Source organism: Alosa pseudoharengus, unplaced genomic scaffold (genome assembly GCF_046254945.1).
Source record: "Alosa pseudoharengus isolate Yale_2024_CS ecotype anadromous, Long Island Sound unplaced genomic scaffold, YU_APseudo_1.1 YU_APseudo_1.1_scf_23, whole genome shotgun sequence".
Taxonomy (NCBI): domain Eukaryota; kingdom Metazoa; phylum Chordata; class Actinopteri; order Clupeiformes; family Clupeidae; genus Alosa; species Alosa pseudoharengus.
This window is the reverse complement of record NW_027468685.1, coordinates 22,805,612-22,820,546: the sequence shown is the minus strand read 5'-3', so window position 1 is coordinate 22,820,546 and position 14,935 is coordinate 22,805,612.

The following is a 14,935-nucleotide window of genomic DNA, read 5'->3' as shown; positions in this document are numbered from 1 at the left end:
AACGGAATTCCACGAAACTTGGCATGCATTCAGAGGGTGTCAGAATGATCCTACAGCTCCAATTGTGTACAGTTTTGACCCTGTCAGCTATTGATACCTGCGATTACAACACCTCATTTTTGCTTTTTCATTTTTAACTAGGTGGCGCTATACATCAAATGACTGGTTATGGGATAGGTTGACATGGCCCCTTGAGACCAACATACTAAAAAAATGTGGTCCTCCTAGGCCCTATGGTTCTTGAGATATTCACAGAAAACTGTGTCCGCCCTACTCTCCTTTCAGGGTGTTCAGTCGGATCAAAACAAAAAACAATGGTTCCTTTCATCCTTGTGGGGCTACATGTCTAATAAGTTTCGTGCACCCCGGCCTTTCAGCATCCTGGAAATCGTTGGCACAAAATTACTGAAGAAGAAAAAAAATCTGGAAGAAAAAAAAACTGTCACAATAACAGATACTTCATGAATACCAAACCCAGGCCCAGAATGCACACTGTAAAACATTACATTACATTCTCTGATTTTAAATTTGAACTTAAATATCAAGCAGGTGTTGTGACAGCACTCAAAATGTGCTTTTCTCTGTTATATATCTTTTACTGTGTTAGTTGACATCTTTTTGTCCTCAATACTGTAAATAAATGCAGATATAAATACATGAATCAAACGACTAAAAATATAGTAAAACAATCTGAGACTACTGTACCCCTTACTTGCATGACATTTCTGTATTCAATTAGTAAGGGTTGTGGCTGGTCAGAAAAAGTCCCCTGACAACCGCCTTATGTCAACTAAATAATATCTCTACATTCAAATCAAGGAATGGAAAATAATTATTAAGCTATTTAGTCAGTATTGATTAAAACTGATTGAATTTTTTAATTTCTCTCTCTCTCTCTCACACACTGTGGGTGTGTGGGTGCAAAACACACACTCTTTCTCTTTCTCTCTCTGTCTCTCATCTCTCTCTTTATCTGTCTCTGTGTACAGTATGTATAGTGCAAAACAGAAGAGAACAATGTCAACATAATTCAGTTCATCCATGTCCGACCTAAGACATACAGTAGATGGTGCACTTAAGGTGGCTTAAGTTTACTGTCCACATTGCCCATTAGGGCCCTCGTACCTACCTGAGTCACGCCCTATAAAGAAGGACTCGGGCACAGCTATCAGACCGGTACTGACTAGTCTGGCTTGGGGGAGACAGGGGTGGGGGGTGCTTGGCACTGTTTAATCGTGTTGCCCTGTATGTATCTATCCATCATCATAACACTTTGCCCCACATGATATGTATTTGCATTTAGCATATATGTCTGTATCTGCCACATTTATTACAAACAATTCATTACCACTGTTAATTAATCATTAATTTATTAAATACTAAGTGTGTACTGTATGTGAAAAGACATTCTTTAAAGACACATAGTAATAAGATTAACTGGTCAGATAGAAGAACAAGATAGTTTAGCTTAATTTAACATGATTGTGTTTGTATTAGGCTATAATCTTTTTGATATTTAATTTATGAAAATCTGTATCTTGGCTTTTAAACCAAACTTACTGTTGGACTTGGCCAGTCCAACTAAAGTTGCCTTCCAACCACACTGATAAAGATGTTTCTTTATTGTGGAAAATGGACCAGGATATATTGTAGACTACTTTAGATAGGCCATTTGAGACTGAATAAAATTCAGAGCTCTTCTGTTTATACTGTGCACCCACACACCTCTTCCAAATGTATTGGAAAATGCCCGTCCTGATTCCAAAGAAATACTATCATAACGGACAGTAGTTTTGGTTTCATGCCACTCAGGCGTGCCACTCCCATCAAATTGTTTCCTGTGCATTTTTCAAGATTAAAGGACCAAATGTTCAGACTACTCTTTCATATAGGGTTTGAAAATATGGCCTATTTTTTCACATGAAGATTTTAATAGCTGTGTAACAGGTTAGGTTCACTGTTGCCAGCTACACTATTCTTGAGCCATATTGAACATACTTCTATCTGGTCTAAGTGTCTGGCAAATATATGATTGCTCTACCCACTCCCTTCCTTAGAAGTCTATTTTACAGCCCTTCTTCTAACCCCCCTGAAAGATAACACATCCAGTTTCAGTTTTGATTAAACCAGTACGATAAGTTTCGTTTTCATTGAAATGGTCCCACCTTGGGGCCCACAAGTCTTGTTGCACTACTCATGTCACTTATCTGATGTGTTACTGCAGATTCCTCACAGCAGAGCATATTCCGTTTATTTTCATACCTTCATTTTTAAACATTAATCCTGGTGTTATTTGTGATTTAAACATACAGATAGTTGTTTCATCTCCAGTGACCAATTCTACTCACCATATCCATCTGAAAGCATGGAGCTTGCATCATCATAGTCATATTCAACTGCACAAATTGAGCATCCCAGTACACATCTCTCTAGATCTACAGCAATTTGCATCCCTTAAGGATTTAGCTAATTTATTGACTAACATGTAATTTATATTACAAGGACCGCTGTCCCCAGAGCAATTTGGGGTTAAGCGCCTTGCTCAAGGGGCACAATGGTGGAAGCCGGGTATTGAACCCACAACCTTTCAGGCTAATCACTACACTGCCCAATTTTAATGTAACCCGTTTTTGGGAAGTAAATATTTTACTTTATTAACTAATAATATATCATAATAATGAATGAGTCAGCAGTCATTTATGAGTCAGCAGCATCATCATTAACTATGGAAACCTTTGTGTTAATAAATCTATAGTGAACAAATATTGGTTCTGCTTATCTTCAAGCCAGGCCTTGCATAATATCCTCAAAAATTCCTCCTCTTCATATCCACGGTTAAGGGAGAACTTGTTATGAGGAACATTTAGTGAGATGAAATCTGGATTTTAATCAAAGGAAATCAGCAAGGGTGCATTTGGTTATCTGAAAACAAACTGTCTCTCCATCTTGGTAAAACTGAATCAATACTATTTGGATCAAATGATAAGCTAAGGAAGTCACCTGGATTCAGTGTGGTAGTTGGTGATTCTGAAATAATAACTAAGGAATCAGTAACTTACTTAGGCTGCATACTTGATAATAAATTATCTGGGGAGTGCATGGCTCTAAAAGTTCTGTCTAAAGTAAAAATTTCTAGCTAGAGTATCCACATTAATAGATAGACAAGCTCTCGAGATTCTTACCACTATTACCACTGACTTTATTCTATGTAGATTTAAAAGTTGCATGGGCAAGGGCTCTTTTCTGTATTCAGCAGCCATCATATGGAATGGGTTACCAGCAGCATTAAAGTCAACAGATAATACTGATCATTTTAAAATCATCACTAAAGAGCTGGCTGAGCAATAGACAGTAGTATGGTTATTAGAGTTACATGCACTGTATGTACTGAGCAGTAGGCAGTATGGTTATTAGAGGTACATGCACTGTATATACTGAGCAGTAGGCAGTAGTATGGTTATTAGAGTTACATGCACTGTATGTACTGAGCAGTTGACAGTAGTATGGTTATTAGAGTTACAGGCACTGTATGTACTGAGCAGTAGGCAGTAGTATGGTTATTAGAGTTACATGCACTGTATGTACTGAGCAGTTGACAGTAGTATGGTTATTAAGAGTTACAGGCACTGTATGTACTGAGCAGTTGACAGTAGTATGGTTATTAAGAGTTACAGGCACTGTATGTACTGAGCAGTTGACAGTAGTATGGTTATTAAGAGTTACAGGCACTGTATGTACTGTACTTCCTTCTCTGTTTTATGTTGTATGTCTGGGGATGCCTGGTCCTCTCTATGTTACCTTGTTTTATTTTGTTTTATTCCTCCACATACCACCAACATAATTACATTCACTTTAAGACATATGCCTTCACCACATGCCTACACCTGCAAACACTGACACACACCACCAAATGCACATCTTAAGGACCACAATGGAAATAAGCCCTGTGGCTTTATTGTGTTTATCCTTTTGACTGATAATTGTACAAAGTCATTTTATTTATTTATTTATTCATATATGAATCATCCTTTGTACAAAAAACATCATGTCAATAAAGATTTTCAATCAATCAATTTTCAATATCACATCTTAATTGGTAATATTGTGTACCCAAACAACAGGTCATGCCGTTGCCATTTGTCTGTCTTGACTGTGATACTAACACTTTCTGGTGTTTTATGGGAGAAACACAAGGCAAATACAATAATGGTAGTACATGTATTTGTGTTTGCATGTCACAGGGTCATGAGTGACTTCCAGTCAAGTTTTCTTAGAGAAGTACCAGTAAAAAAAAAAGAAAAAAGGGGCCAAATTGGGGTGGCATAACATCAAGGTGGGGTTTGATATAAAAGCCGAAATCGCTGAAAGCCACCGCAGAGCACGTAGAAAAAGAGAGGGAGTTGGGTCCTCAGCTCAGAACAGAATTCAGGATTCTCAGAGTGTCTGCTGTATCATCTGACCATCGATCTCAGCATGAAACTCCTGTTTGTCTGCAGTATGGTGCTATGGGGCCTTACAATGACTCAGGTACCTTTTCAATAGCACATTTAGCTCAATATAATAAGGAAAATGCCTTTGCATTATAATAATTGTATTTGTAACAGTACAATTTAAATAAATTAAAAATGGAAGATCGGTATGTGCTCTGTGTGTGTGTGTGTGTGTGTGTGTAAGAGAGAGAGAGAGAGAGAGAGAGATAACTTTTTCAGACATTTTCTGAGGGTATTTTTCATAAATGCACACTTTTTAGAATATTCCTTTTGCCTTCTAACATTTTCTCTAACTACTGGTGCATATTCTTCCAAAATGTCTATCAAAAACAAACCCATCCTTTCTCAAAACGTGTTACAAGTTAAAACTTTCTTTCTGTCTAATTGCAGTCTTTCAGTGAGCTCTGCCCTGCTATGAAATCATTTTGAGATTAAATTAATGAAAATCTGTATCTTGGCCTTTTAAACAAATTGGCCTTTTAAACAAACCCAGATTTAGTGTAGGCTGACAGGCCAAACTAAACTAAACTCAGAGATATTTGATATGCTGTGCACCCACATGCCTCTTCTTCCTAATTCATTGGCAAAGCCCCATCTTGATGCAAAAGTAATACTACCAACGGACAGCAGTTTTGTTTTTATGCCACTTAGGCGTGCCACTCCCATCAAATTGTTTCCTGTGCATTTGTCAAGGTTAAAGGACTAGATGTTCAGACTTTACTTTCATCATTTTTTTAGGGTAGTGAAAATATCCAAGTTTTTAAGAGGCCAGAATATATTGAAAGTTAGCTATGAGATTATTCCATTTTTAACAACCCTTCATCCCTTTGAATTGCAGTCTACAGACACCACAACAACAACTGAAACAGTGAAAACTGCATTAACAACAACAACCACCGGGGGAGCATCAACTATGGCTACAGTTACAGGCAGCATTGCAGTCACCACAGCTCCACAGAAAACAGAGTCAACAGCTATGCGTACACTAGCTAGCAAAATGGTTACAGAGAATACAACCACAAGTGAGCATGCAGAAAATACAACCCTGGCAAATGACACAGCTCAAGTTGAAACAAAAACAACAGCCAAAAGGACATCTCAGAGAGCGGCAAGGAAAAGCATTAAAGACACAACAAATATTACCATGGCAAATATGACAGTCACAACTATAGCTACAACAACTACAGCAAATATTACAGGTACACCAGTGATGACAGACGTGGCGGTCACTGGAGAACAAAATACAACCACCACATCAAATAATACCCTGGCAAATATGACAGTCACAACTATAGCTACAACAACTACAGCAAATATTACAGGTACACCAGTGATGACAGACGTGGCAGTCACTGGAGAACAGAATACAACCACCACATCAAATAATACCCTGGCAAATATGACAGTCACAACTATAGCTACAACAACCACAGCAAATATTACAGGCACACCAGACAACCCTGACCACATGATGACAACCTTTGCAGTCACTGGAGAACAGACTACAGACACCACAACAACCACCACAGCAGAAACCACAAGTGAGCCTGCAAAAAATACAACCCTAGCAAAAACAGCAGCCAAAAGCATGACAAACATTACAGCACAAACATTACTGAACACAACAACAGAAGCGGACAACACCTCCGCTACTGCAAAGGCAACCAGTGAAAAAACCACAGCACCAGAGACCGCCACTTCCACAGCCATGACCACATCCAGGACAACTAAACCGAACACATTGACCTGTTTCACTGCGGGCACCACTGGTATCAGTGCCAGCTTGCTGAGCTGCTTGCTGCCCATGTTGCCACTCATGTTGGGGTGAAAGCTGCCCTCATGTGGCCTGAAAATTGAACTGTTAACTGTGTGTTGTGAACTGTGAACTGTGTGTTCACTGTGTGCCGAGTGTGTTTCATTAATTCACGGATTGGGATAAATGCAGAGACCAAATTTCCCTCACGGGATCAAAAGAGTATATATACTTATACTTATATTACTGCTGTCAAACGAATTTTTAATCACAATTAATCGCTGAATTTCTATAGTTAATCACGATTAATGACATATTTTATCATATTATTAAAATTCTATTATTTTGCATTTCTGAACTTTCCAGGAGTCCATATTAACAATAAAGCCATTATTGTGTATCTTGATTGGGATTCAAATGAAAGCAAAGCAAGTTACTTTATTAACTGAACTTTAAGACCTAGGTCTATTTGATTATTTCAAATCAAATTTCAAAAGATGTGCAGCAGACCTGAGGCAACACAATATATTCTTCAGAAATATAGCTGATATAAACTGAAATAAATGCTACCACAGAAGTGCATGCACAAAATGTAGGCCTACACACATTATAAAGGGCATAACAAACAGAAATTATATCCATACTATATTCATTATCTTTGAATTTAGTTGAAAATAAGAAACTTTTCAACATGAGTGCATTGCCATTTTATAGGCCTACAGTCTATGGTGCACTGTCACTTGCCACACACATCAACGGCACATTTTTAACAGGCAAACACTGGATGAACAATGGATTTTATGGAGCAGCGTCGACCAAATATAACTGAATCGTGATTTACACGGCGGCAAAGTGCGATGCTGGTGTGCGGAGTTGTATTGAAAAGAATGGAATCTAATGTAAATGAATGTCAAAAGCAGAGTGCATTGCAAATAGTGGCAGCCAAAGAGGAATGTTGATAACAGAACAAGTGACGGTGAAAAAATCTTTGGCGGCACACAATGCGTCAGCCTAGGCTACTCTCTTTGGCCAGCTTGATAGCCCAACCAAGTGTGTGCAGCACGCCTTTACGTAGCCTACTAGCGCATCATCATAAAGATACATTTGATCTGCATCACATTTTAGCGGAAAACATGTTAACATTATATCATTGATTCCAATGGGAAAGACAGCTAGTAATCACGTTACATCTATTTATTAATTCACAGGACATTCAATCATTTTACTAAGGGACAGTTCGTTATTTATAAACGGGGCCACCGGAGGAAAATAGGGGAGGGTCATGTCTTTTTATTCTTTGTTGAGGGGAGGGTCACCTAAAATTTTTTTGTCTAGGAGGGGGGGTCACCCATCTTTTGTTGAAAACAGCAAAAAATCAAAGTGGCTTTTTTGATTGTTGATTTCTGTCGCCATATAACGTTCTCTTTCGTTCCATAGCTCTGTCAACATTGAACAATGAAAATAAGGGAGATTTCCCGGGTTTCTCACGCAAAATACGGAAAATGTCAACATCCCTCCCCATTAACGTAGGAAGGTTGGAGCAACAAAGTAGCCTACTTTATTCACGCCTAACAGCCTATATCCATTTGGTCAACTTTATCCAGCCCTTAAAAAAGCTAAATTTAACTTTGGTTTACTTGTAGTTTACCTTGTAGCCTATCCTAACTTTAAACAGTGTGCATGCTTATAAAGCATTTGTGCTTCATTCATCCACACAGCTCCTAACGTTTTGACTTGCATTTCTACCAATTGACCTGGTTCCTGCCCATCTCTAGCTTTGCTGAGCTCCATCCTTTCTGTTTTTGTTGTTTGCAAAAATATATATAGTAGGCCTAGGCCCTATTTATTGGTAACCAGCAACAAGTGCAATTTGTTAATCGCTGTCATTCTCTCTCCAACAAAAATGTGTTATGTTCCAAGTAGCAGTGCGTAATTCTGCTTCATAAAGTTGAACAAATACATTGGTCATATAAATATAGCCAGTTTATGGTCTACAGTGTAGAGTTGGTAAGTTATGGTAGGCCAACTTGGAGTGAATATACAGGGGGATTTCTTTGGCTCTTAGCCTGGCAGGTGCATAAACAGTAAAAGAAATGGACGAACAGACTCCGTCGTTTTCAATGGGAGGGCACTGAGTCAAACAGAACGATTTTTCAGTTGGTCCCCCCAGTACTGCGCAGACTCACACTTAACTTCGTGACGTTAGCCATCGAACTGAATCTTGTAACTCATATGATAGATACACAGAAATTCTTCTCACACTTCCTTCGCCTTCAAAGTCATCAAAGTTAAACATTTATTTATGTATTATCATCCTCACCAAGTCGAGTTAATGTTGAAGCTACCATACATGATCATCTTCAAAAACAGTCATGCTAAAACAAAACAAAGTTATAGCCTTGAAGCTAATCTTCTTTCCACTTTTCCGACCTACGGTCAATCCATCGAAAACCTCTGAAATGATTAGTGCCCTTTTTAAAAAATTAGGTTTACTTTTTTATTATTATTAGGTTCCCTCTGTGTAATGCTTTACCTTAACATACGGTCGTGTATGTTAGGTTTTGCTTATGAGTTACCGTCATAGACAGTAAGGTGGACTGAGCTTCTTATCCAAACAATACGGTTATCTCCCTACGGCGCGAAAGAGAGATTACGTCAAAGCTAGCTTCCCTCCAACCGAACAAGCTAAACGTTCTTCTTACGGGTAACCAACGTTACGGACGAGGTAGTGGAGTCTGCTTTGCCTTTGTAGTGTTTATGTGGATTACACAGAAGCTACAATATCGGCACAGGATATATGTTTTATGAAGTTATGGTATTTCAAAAAAATCCTACAATTAATGGACTTCTATGGGAGTTAGCAGAGAGGTGGTCCCTCCAGCCTACGTCGATTCTTCTACTTCCGGGAATTCGCCTGCCCCCTTGGCAGGTGCGCACGTACAGTAGACATAGCCTACTGCCGAACACTGCAAGCGCCAATGAATCGTGCTCTCACGACAACCACGTCGTTACTTAAATAGGCCTACTGTAGGTTAACATCACTCTGAGTTCGCATTCAAGCAAGCAAAAAGATGATTTGAATACATCTGTTTCTCTGGAAGGGCAAGGGGTAACAACAGGACAACACAGAGAGGCCAGAATGCAGGACTAATGTTATGAGAGTAGGCTATTACAGTAATATGGGATATTCTACGGGAAAATATTAAAACGGCAAGACAGCGGGGAAAAGTTAAAATGATAGGCCTAAACCCGGAAAAAGTTGACATGTTAGGTATTTTTCGGTCCCTGTGATTATTTGTGAAATTGTGCAAACGGCCTTTTCAAGTCATTTGAGAAGGAAGGTGTAGCATGCTCCCAAATTGACGCTCGTCTGAGAAATTGAGTCTTGGATAATGTTCAGCTTCGGCAGCTTTACAATGACTGAGGAAGCCTAGAGACGAGTCCATGTGTTGGTCCAACAGGTTCATGTGTTGAATTTCTTATTACCCAGTGTGCTTTGTTGAATGGTCTCAATGTTTTATTGTTTTATTTCATGTGAATACTTACTAGAGGAGTAACTTATTTCAAGTAGCCTAGGCTAATGCAGTTGTAGGAAGTGTGCATTTAGTTTCTATGCTTATTGTGTTTCCACAACAATGTTAGTGAGTAAATCTACTGAAATGGCCACCATCTTGGTGAAGTGTGATGTGTAAGATCAGAAAGCAGAGGGTGACTTTAGAACGATAGCTCACGTCAATGTGTCTTCATAGCGCTTAATAGCGTGGGCGGAAGGTATTGACATTTGGCTGGGGAGGGTCATGTCTTTTTTGAAAACACTACTGGAGGGTCGTTGAAAATTTTCTTGCAGGCAGAGGAGGGTCATGCAACTTTTGATTGAAGCACTCAAAATCCCACCGGTGACCACGTTTATAAACAACGAACGGTCCCTAACGAACGGTCCCTAACACGGCAGTTATGAAGAATTATGTTTATGTAACTTACCCATGTCGAAATGATGTACATTACCAACTTAATTCGTTTGCAATACCCCATGTATTGTACAAATTTAGCATGTAGCTACACTTACCATAATATCCCATGCAAACCGGTTAGCTTGCTAGCTAGCTAACTTTGGAACTTCAGTATAACATAGCCAACTAGATGTACCGCATAGCGGTACAAAATATGACCGCCGCTCAGTCCTGTACATCCGTTCTGCGAAAATAAATCACACTTCAATTTGTCTCCATATTTTACTCCATCCCCCACTCTTGAAACTTTTGTGTATGCTTGTTTGGCATGCCTGAGTGTGTGTGTGTGTGCGGCTGCACAGAAAGTAGTCTGCTGGTGCTGAAAAGGTGAATAGATTGTAGAATAGCCAAAGAAGATGTAGCATTGTTATAAAACCTTTAAAATCTCTAAACAATCACAAGTAGGGCAGTTCATCACAGTTCATCCATTGCAACTGGATTGATGAAAGGTCACTTACACCTGTAGGCTACATTGTATTTGGGAAAAGCAAAAGGTATCAGCATAATTTTGTTTATTTATTTATTTATTTATTTATTTATTTATAAATAAACAAAAACATCTCTGTCAGTTCCATGCCGTTTTCAACAGCTATCAAAAACAAAGGATGGATTTTTTGTGAATGTTTCTTCTTCTAGGCTACATAAGATTTTAGTCATCTTTAGTTCATGTAATACTTTGTCAATGCACAAATTAAGTAACAGTAGTCTGAAACGTTATTGTTAATGCACAAATTAAGTAACAGTACTCTGAAACTAAATGCTGTTTTACATCTAACCAGTGGTGCAAATAACTGACATGTCCAAATGGGCCTTGATGAAATGCGTCGCAGACTGTTCATACACATTTTAACGGGCCAAAGTTAAAGAGCTGTTGTCCGTTATTGTTAGTGCAAATATAGGCTGATTCGTGTTCCCTTGCATTGTGTAACTGAGGTCCATGGCTAGTCTGGCTTTCACGACCAAGCTCAATCTTTTAAGAAATCAAAAAATAAATAGCGGGCAGATCAGGCTGGGTTCACCCAGCCTAGTCCATAGGCCTAGTCCATAGGCACCCGATATTGTTTAATTTTCCGATTGAGATATCCACGCTCTGGCTATTCTAAATGCAAAAATGCATCAGGGAGTTATGACAAAACTGTAACTAACAAACTAGATCCTAATAGAAAGCTGTTAGCTTCCCTAAGCTACAGGTAGGCTTATAGGGTAGGCCTATTTACAACATAAATTGTCAATAGACTAGGCTATGCTGGCGACACAAATAAAATCTCCTTTGGAAACCAATGGCTTACGCCTTACAGTATCAAGCGGACTTAAACTGCCATATCGTGGCGAAACGTTGTAATAAAATTCACGCAGCTCCATGAGTCAAGGAAAGCGCGAATGAAGTAGCCACTTCTAAACGGGACACACTACACAGTAGCTTAAAGGAGAAGTCCGGTGTGAAATTGACCTTAGCTGTACTGAAAGATGTTGCCGAGTACTCACATGTGTCCAATAGGCACCTTCGCTCACCCCCTAGCATTCCAAATTACGCCGTTTTTAGCCGAGTAGCTGTGGGGGCATAGCGTAGCCTATGCAACTAAATCCCTATTTTTACACCATTAAAAAGGTTCCAAGTAACTCCACACTGCATTGGTAGACTTCTGAGGGTCTTGGAACCTTTTTAATTGTGTAAAAATAGCGATTTAGCTGCATAGGCTACGCTATGCCCCCCACAGCTACTTGGCTAAAAACGGCGTAATTCGGAATGCTAGGGGGTGAGCGAAGGTGCCTATTGGACACATGTAAGTACTCGGCAACATCTTTCAGTACAGCTAAGGTCAATTTCACACCGAACTTCTCCTTTAAGGTGTGTTGCTAAAGCAGCCATAATGAAATGAAGGTGTTTGGATACTTCACACACACGTGCTTTTTAATTTCACAGACTACAACTACCAAGCTGGAATCAAAGCACATCGATTCCCCTCACACCCTGCATGCACTTAAAACAAAATAAACAGGCGTCTCAGTCTCACGCATGTATAGGCAAAACTGTATCAGACCGGTGTAACGTGGTAAATCTTCCATTGCACAGAATGATTTTTGTAGCACGTGCAACAAATGACAGTCGAAAGATACAATTACAGTGCTGCTATCAATTTGCTTGGTATAACCGCATTTATAGTTTTCTACAAATGCAATCAATCAAATTGGCCTCCACCACTCAACCAACGCTAACGGTAACATTACCTAGGTCCTTATTGATATTATAAGATTAACGTACCTGCAGTAAAAACCAAGCATGTCCGATAAACATCCTCAGATTTATTTCGGCTTCAAGAAGAAATGGGAATTACATTTCATGTGAACATCATCCTATCCTTATTAGACGTTCTCTGCGGTAAACAGTCCTTGTAGGAAGCCACTGTTTTTCCAATCCAACAAAATTACGTCTCACTGCAACGATGCGCCATCTAGTGGACAAACGACTACTTATCTCCAATACTGGAAATGCAGCCATGATGATGATGATGAATATTTATTTATTTATTTTGGCTTTCTTTTAATCCTACTGAATTTGTAATTATGTATCGGCCGTTCTAATACCGATAGTATGTGGGTGCCTGTGTGTGTGTGCATGTGTATATGTGTGCACCGCCATCTACAGGCCAATAAGTGTACAGTCACTAAATGTACACATAACCTATTTTTTTTAGGACCCCCCCATGGATGAAATTCTATGAAACTTGGCATACCCCCAGAGAATGCCAGGTCAATCATACACATAAAATTTGGTGCAGTTCTGAACATCTTAACTGAAGATAGGGGCAATTAAAGCAGAATAATATTGCATTTTCATTTTTTACCGGGGGGGGGGGGGGTGCAAATCACAAATGAGTGATTATGGGCCAGGTTGATGTGGGCCCTTGAGACCAACATACCATAAAAGATTCTTCATCCTCAGTGCCACGGTTCAGGTAGTTATTTAGGAAAAACTGTTTTTTTTGCAGTTCGGGGGGCCCTGCACGGGGAGGGAGTGGCACCCGGGGACGAAACGAAATTTTTCCGTAAAAGTCTAGTGGGGCTACATACCCACCAAATTTCATGTGCCCCGGTGGTTCGGTGTCCCGGGTATCGTTGACCAAAAATTCAGGAAGTAGATGACGGGGGGGGGGGAAACTTTGACAATCCCTATATGACCGCTTCGCTAGCTTCGCTAGCGGCGGTCATAATTATCTCACCTAGTTGTAGGAAATAGGCTATCAAATTACAAGTGATAGAATGTGTAACTTATGTTTAGTTGATGTTATGACATGTAAAGTTAAGTTTGCTGAACTTAATTATAGTCAGCCACGGGCAGTTTGACTGTGCCTACCTATCGATACATTCGTGACACTCCTGTTAGTAAACTGGAAAGAGCAAAACATGGGAACATGGTCACATTAATCCCATAAACACACAGATAACTCTTACACCAACCTTATTTTGTGCCTTTTATTCACGTTTTTTTCAAGATTTAGTAAGTTTACTATAAGCCCTTTTCGCTCCCCACTTTGATGCAGCATAGCCTATATCAGTCATCTTTCCCCTAAAAGGGGGCGTGTATGTGCAGCACATACAACGTTACATTCCATTCGTCAGTGCTTATTGTTTAGTTTCCGGTCTAGCTAGATCCGGTGTGGTGTTGTAGTTGTTCTAACGTTACTAGTTGTTGCAACAGCATGTGAAAAAACTACAAAGTTTGTTACACCAAAATGAACGTTAATCTCGCGATTAAAAAAATTGACACCGTTAAAATAGGTTTACGTTAACGCCGTTAATAATTAACTAACAGCACTAACTTATATAAATGACATCTAGTACTCTTTAACTGACATCGGCCAATGACCAGTGAGATTATTATGAGAGTTCACCAGGGTGGGTCTACGACAACAGATTTTCAAATCCTTATGCATGAAAGTGTAAATATGTCATTGTTGAACTATATTGAATATATTTTTTCTTCTTGAATTTCCCCTTGGGGATCAATAAAGTATCTATCTATCTATCTATCTATCTATCTATCTAAGCATTTTAGATGTACATTATCTATATACTGTATCTGTTCATAGGTAGATATGCCTTTAATCCGACAGTGAAGAGAGTGACAGGAAGCAAGTGGGAGAAAGAGATAGGGTTTTATCAGGACATGTATTAAAATGTATTCCACTACAGATTTCAGAATACATGCCTTAAAATTTATTTTGTACGTATTCCAAGAGATTACAAATTAGTAACGTATTTTGAATACTTTGGATTACATCAACATTGTATTATATTTTATTAGCAATGGTTGAAACAGTTATGTGAGGTTATGTGAACTTGTAAGTCCCATAGTTTCAACAACACCCACAATCTTCTTTAAAGTGAGGAGTGCAAAACCTATGTGCTATGAAACATTCAATGTCATTATGTCAAAGACAAAACAGAGATGCTTTGTCTGTATGGCTAAAAGGCTATCAAATCCCAAACAAAGCCTTTTTCTATCTATCTATCTATCTATCTATCTATCTATCTATCTTTTTATAGCTTACACTAAAAAGTGAAATGGAAAGTGAAAAATTAAGTATTCAACAGTGAAAAGAGAAGAAGTGAAAATAATCTTTATTAGTAAGTATTTTTTTACTGTCTGTCCTCACTGGTTCATCTTGGTATATCAGTGA